Raw genomic sequence first — 7,235 nt, 5'->3', positions numbered from 1 at the left:
TTTAATTAGGTAAGAATTACTTTCTTCCCAACAGTTCTTCCTTATTAGGAAAAACTCAAGACATCTACAGATCCTCCAACTGTTATTCAAACTCTAAGCCATGAAAGTCTTTCAAGCATCTGGCGTGTTTTATGCGCCGTGGCAGTTTTGTTAGCTTCAAATTGAATGATTTATTACCACGTAACCTAAGCCTCTGATGAGATTATGCTGCCAATTTGTGCCTTCTTTGCAAAGAGAGGTCTCCTCAAACCCAGGCTTTGGACTGAACATGGTGAATCTCAATTAAAGGGTGACCTTTACAAGACAAGGGAAATGTTAATTCATGCTCACCTAAATGGCTTTAACCCTACTTGAAAGCTGAGCTTTCTAAAGCTGCCCACTACTCTGTCACTGTAAAGTTTCATTTCAACATTATCAAGATAAAAAACTCTTCAGTGTAAAAAAATGTACCTATCCATCCATCAAAGCCAAAGGAGAAAATCCAAATGCTAATATAGCTGTCTCTGGCGCATTTTTTATGCTACTTGAAAAACAACGGATTCGCATTTTTAAGGGACTTCAAATACAGATTAGAGGCATTAGAATGACAGGGCCAGAGATTAAACACTTCTTTACCCACTGAACAGGTACAAGACAAGGCAAGAGCAACAGCCAGTGCCTCCACATTCACCCTTAAGGTATGTGCTGTAATTTGGCATACCTTGTGATATCTGGAGATGTCTGAGCTTCAAGGGCATAAAATTTGCAGAAGAGGCAGGAAGGCAGGTCAGTCTCCATTGACAATTCTGTTGGACTTTTTTTTTTTTTTTAATTAGGATTAGCTACTCTATCAAACAGGAGAAATAAAAGCAATGTTTCAGCAATGCATTTAGGGGCTTGCTAATTAAGTTGGTGAAAACAAAGAAATTACAGCCAAGTAAAGAAGAATTTGACCCACATAAATAATGGATCTGGACAAACTTCCATACTAAAAGAAGGAAGAAATTGCTGAAAAATCCTAATGTCAGCAAGATTTCAACATAAAACATAAGCACCTAAGAGCATTTTAGGACTCTACACTGTTTAATAGGCTAGATTAAAAAAAAAGAAATATATATACACAATGCCATTATAGAAATTAATCATTCTACAAAGTATATATATTGCATAAATCTCTTTCAAAAAGTATGTATCCTCTTGAAGGATATGTATTGCAGTTTTGGCTAACCTGGTCATTAGAGATCTCAAAAGAATAGGATTAACTGGCTAACCTTCACCACGTCGAATTCTGACCCAGCTAATTGTATTCAGCTAATCCGGTAGATTCCCACTGGATCTTTCTATTCTTCATTTTACAGCCTAACTCTTCTGGTGTTGCTTAGCACTTAGCAATTGCCAAACCCTGATGCAAGTGGATGTAAGTTATTATCATTAACACTAACAGAAGATAAGTGTAGGAATCTAAACCCGGGGTTCCAGAGGCACACTGCAATGCCCTACTAGCAAACAAAAATCCAACAGAGGAGCAATCTCATATCATTCCTTAAGCGAGTCAAGGGAACAGCTCTGCAGGAAATAATGTCCTAACAAAAGCCAGGGCTCAAAAATCAGATTTTGGCTTCAGATGATTAAAATTTTAGAAGAGACAACAGCAGTACCATCCACTTAACAACCTACCACGGACCCTTTTTCACTCTCTCAGGTTGTCGCAGCCTACTTCCACCACTGCAGCAAGGATTATGCCTCAAAGTAGAGTAGACTGTCAGAAACCAGACCTCCTCATACCAAACTGAGAGAATCCTGATCCTAAACAGCAAGCCAGAACAGTTTCCAATAAATGGTTTACTACTGAACTTCACACAAAAGCACAGATTCCAGGAAAGTCTGAAGCTCTCATACAGGGAGAAAGGAAAGGCGTATTATTTCAGATCACAGTAAGAAGAGTACCTGTTCAACTGTATCATAGTTATTTTATTGCTGGCTGTACTGATGAAATGTTTCCACTGTCCTTCAGAAAAGCAAAGTGTGATTTATCTGTCCCAGCCTGGGACACACCTTATATGCTGACTTAGCATGGTTTGCTGCCTGGCACAGGCTAGCTCAGAAAGCTTTGCATGGGATGACACATGGGAAAAAGGAGTGAGGATACTCTCAGAGTTATCTTCAGAGAGGTCACATTACAGAGATGCTTCTTTTTATTCACCCCTGAATTCAGATCATTTAATATTCACTCAGGTTAAGTTACACCCGATTAGAAATTAAACATGAAAACATACAGACGGATTTTAACGGCTATCAGGACTTGAACATCTCACCGAATCAAGCTGAGATTGCTCAGTACCTCCAAAAGGCTAGTCCTCCTGAAAAAAAACTCCAGGAATTGATACAAAACAGGGTATTACAGTTCACAGGCATAAACATTTCCTACCTAGTCTGTTTTAATCTGCATAATAGAAGATAATTCCACAAAGTTTTTGTAAATTCACCACAAAGCCCTCAAATTCTTTAGTCCAAAACTCAAAGCTGAAAAGAATCTGTAAATAAGTACCCTGAAAACAATGATTGCTTTCCAAACAAGGCACTGTGACACAGTGAGTCCCAGAAAACCTGAGAGTCTCTCTGCCCGGAACCGTAACAACACGACACAAACCAGACCTGGTCAGAACAGCCTCCCAGCAATATTAGTAAGACTGAAGCATCCATTTGTGGGGGTATTTTCTAAAACGAGTACTTTTTTTCCAATGTGCTTCCTCCTATCAATAGGGGAGCAAAGCTTAGCCCTAGTTGGAGAGTCATGAAGATGGATAAACCACGCTGATGACAGAACTCATAACTGATTCCATAATTTTTGATTTCCAGTCTTTATTTGAGAATTTCCTTTACTGAAACAACACCTTGATGCCCCGGTATTTTTGGTTTTCGTATTAAAAAAAGGACCATGTGTCATCTGACAATCTGCACAGTAAATCACTAGAGGCCCTTGGGCTCTGAAGTGATCAGAACAGTACATGGGGCCAAAGACTAAAGCAAGAGGAGCTTGAAGTCAAGACTGAGGACTTATTTAGAAGCCCTGAACAGAGACCCAAAACCGAATACTGAAATATTTTCATGGCTGAAGGTTGAAGCGCATTGCCAAGGCCACATCAGAGAGTAAAGCACAACTGAGGTGTGCTGCCCGGCTTGCGTAAAGCCCAACCTGGAAGATAAATTAAAGGTGCAAGCTAAGAGTGAGCTTCCTTAATAAAGTGACTGCTGTTGAAAAGGCTGCAATAGCTGCGGGCACTGCCACGTAACACCCAGGACCAAGAATGTGGCTAACATGGCTGCTAAGAACAATTAAGTTCACAATATTTGCTTTTGTGTACAATTTTGCTCAAAAATAAGTAGTAAGAAAAGGAATTGTATGGTCATTCTAAAAAGCAGATGGACGACAGCCGATTTCCCGCTCTCTTGCAGAGATGCTAACTGGCAGTCTCCGAACTCGCAGTCGTCAGCAAATATCGAACAGCTATCAAAAATGACTTGTACTGCCTTAGCCTGCTCAAAGTCCTCGACACAAGCCAAAGAAGAGATTTCACAGTCCAGGCCTGACTTCCAACACCTGACACCTCCCTGAGAAGTGAGAAGAATTAAGTGGAAGATGTAAAAACCTGCAAAACCCTTAAATGTTCTCCAGAAATGACAGAGATGCCCTGCTTCTTTTTTACCGACCCTGACGCCTGGCCAAGGTCAGCCTTTAACAAGCAGTAACATACATCCTCAGACCCTAGCAATGGATCAAAAAAAAATTGTTTAAAATATACACGTGCCACATACTCGCTTAAAGGTACTGAGACAAAGCGATGTGTCTATTAAAATAATTGCATTGCCTCCTTCTCCTGGATACAAATATTTTGAACGTTAGCAGGGTTCCTAAAACACATCTATTGGAAAAGGCGGAGTAACCCCAATAAGGAATGAAAACCTGTTGCTGTAAATCAAATGCAAAGCGTGCTCTCACTAACGCCAGGACGAGGAAAGCTCTTTGCACAGCGAGGAGGGCACTAACAAAGCAAAGGGTCTCTCCTGCTTCCATTTTTAGGTATCTCCCTCCTCTTTTTGCCTCCCTCTGAATTCGCCGTAGCTTTAATAACAATCTCAGAGGCAAAATCAAGAAACAAATTATTTTCTTACACATAATCCCCCTTTTGCTGTCAAGTGCCTGACCCCAGTTTGATAATCTCATTTCCTGAGAATCAAAATGCTGGAAATTTAAGCTTCCTAGAGTGTTAATTGCGGCCCTGCTCCATTGCTAATCAAAAAATTGGATGTTTTGCATGAAAATGCCGCTCTAATTAATTCTCAGTCATAAAGCGCCCTGGTTTTAATAACCCCTTCTTGATTGGATAGCCTTTGAAGAGACAGTGCAGCTAATCCGCTAAACCAGAAAAAACACACGCAGAGGAAATAATAAGTGGGCTTACAAGGTCTGAACTAGATGATTGCATTAATACTGTCAAACCACAAAAAAGCGATTCTCTCCCCTCTCCCCCCCCGTCCCAAGCTCAAAGCAAACTGTGATCCTGCGCATCACGGGGAGACAAAAGCAGCTGCATGACAGGAGATTCATAACATCAAATCTTTTCCCCCTCCTTAGCACAACCAACCTGCTGATTCTTCAACTGGTTATTCCCCTTCCTTTTCTAAAGGGTATTTTTAACCGGGACTGTCCACTTGTCACAATGTCTCCTTTAACCAGACAAGAATTATATTGCTTCTCCCCCTCCTCATTGCCTCTGATTGACAACATATTATCATACACATCTCTAAAAGGTGTTGAACCGAATTTTCATTATCCAAAATGTCAAGATTCGTTTCTGTCACCGGTGAACACAGCTGGCTCCCTCCGGCAGCCCTTTGGTGAATCCAAATGGAACAAGGCACCTACAACTAACAGCATTTTCCCCAGACCCGGCCTTACATTGTGCCCTTGTCATATCAGATACCATTTGCCTCCACTGCTATTTCTTGGCATCAAAATCTTAATTAGCAGAGTTTCTCTCTGATTTCCTTAATTACTTAAAACCTTATGGTAAGAAATTTTCAGACTTGGACCAAGAATAGATGAACAGCATACTGGCAAATAACCCAAATCCACACCCCAAACTTTAATTTGTATCATAGGGATGTTCAGGGCTTTCCATTTATCATCTGGCCAACAAGAAAAAAAATCCTCAGTTTCTACTTAGAAGAAATACGGTTAAAAAACAAATCCAGTATCTATTGTGTCATTACAACAGACCTTCATTTCACAGTTCAATTCATCATCCTTAGCCAGAGCGGGACAGGATACATCTTTAGTTTTGTAGCCCTCCTAGTGATTCACTGGGACCATACCGGGTCATTTAAATTTGCCAAAATGGGGCAATTCTGAGCACCAACAGTTATGCCTGAGCCATTCAGCCAAGGTCCAAACTCCTAGCAAGATCCATTGCAACCCAGAAGACAAACACACGGCCAATATTAAGAGACATTCAGATTACAAAGACAATGTTGCACACGGCAGCCGGCAAAAAAGATCTCAGGTATTATATATAGCTAAGCTACTGTCCAACTATGAGATATTTGACTGTTGCATATTTAGAATCCACAACTCTTGTATTAGATTTTCATTTTAGTATTTATAAATTAAGTTTATGTAATACTCTCCTACTCCCATCAAGAGAAAAGTAACTATGCAAGAGTTCTGGGTATTGAAAATCACCTCTGACAAACTAAAACTTAAGAAACCTAAGAAAGTTGCAGCAAGGGGAACTTATTCAAAATTTTTAAGTAGTAGAAAGAAGTATACTGCTTCACACGGATGTTCGGAACAGAAACTGCCTAAATGACTTCATAAAGAGATACAGAATTTTTGCTGCTTCAGTTCAGCACACAAAATGTGCCCAGTAGTTGGAGGAATACTGCTTTGGGGCATTAATTTCATTCTTTGTTCTATTAAAGACTTTCTCTGTGAAGTTACTTAACTTTTTTTCTGCCTTCCTTGTACAACAAGCACTGCCCTGCCTTCTCAGTGACAATAAGAGCACAAGCTCATCTGCAAGATGCCCAAGTAGCAGGATCAGAGAGAACACAATTTCTTGAAAAAAACAAACAAACAAACAAAACCACCAAAGGCACAATGACAATACAAGAATATTTTTAATCCTCTTCCACAGCACAAAAGCACTTGTTGGTAGCGATACCTCAAGGCACACTGCATGGCAGCATCCTCCCGAGCTCCCACGGCCACGCAGGGCAGCATGGACACGGCTGGGCACAGCAGCAACCACCGCGCTGCAGAACCACCTCGTTCAACGCACGGCTGTGTCCAGTGTGCCCAAGCCACCATTTATATGAATATACATTAATACCATAAAGTATTCAGACGCAAACCAGTACGATCTAACAAAAAACTGAAAGATGACTCTGGGATTTTGACTCTAAATCTGCTCCCATCGTCCTTCCCAGGACGCTGCATGGCATACCACAGCTCGCACAGCTACAGTCCAAATAAAATCTTACTCTGCAAAGACATGGAGAAGTTTAATTAACACTGAAGTGCACTGATCTTCCAGGATGAAAGAAATAACAAGACTAAATTTTAAGAGGTGCTGAGCAGCTGTGGAGTCCATGAACATCCACGGGAACAGCAGCTGCTCGGGAGCACTTAACATTTCATTCTTAAAAACAGCCCAGATGCACACCACCAGCAAAGCTGACCTTCACATGAACTACCAGGGCCTGCGCACACACAGATAACGGAGAAGCCGGATGCTATTTTCCATGCTGATCAGCACCCTTGAGGCTCTTCAGATTTTCACAGCGTATAAAAATGTCTTTTCCCATTTCTACTGATAAACTAAACTGAGGCCACGGTTACCATCAGTACAATATACAGCTATACGAATTCCCTATGGCCACAGGGCTCTGAAACAATACCCGATGTATCTAGAAGGAGTCTGTAACCAGCTCCACCTTTGACAAAGTAAAACCGTGTTGGCAATTATCAGCCGACAGCAAGCAGCACGGTGCATGGCTGCTGGCGAGACATCTCGTGCCCTCGGAGCTCTCCTACCCCAGGTCTTCTGAATCCTGTGCATACGATGCTAGCTGTGAGTGAGGAAGATCACTAGCTCAGATTGCACGCCTTCTGAAACAAAGATCACCGTCCACTGAGCTTTCCATTTTCAGTTATGGCTCCTTTTGCTTCTGTTCTTTGGTGTGCACTTTGCCTT

Source organism: Cariama cristata, unplaced genomic scaffold (assembly GCF_000690535.1).
Source record: "Cariama cristata isolate BGI_N322 unplaced genomic scaffold, ASM69053v1 scaffold2653, whole genome shotgun sequence".
NCBI lineage: Eukaryota > Metazoa > Chordata > Aves > Cariamiformes > Cariamidae > Cariama > Cariama cristata.
The sequence above is the reverse complement of the archived record's forward strand: the minus strand, read 5'-3'. Positions refer to the sequence as shown.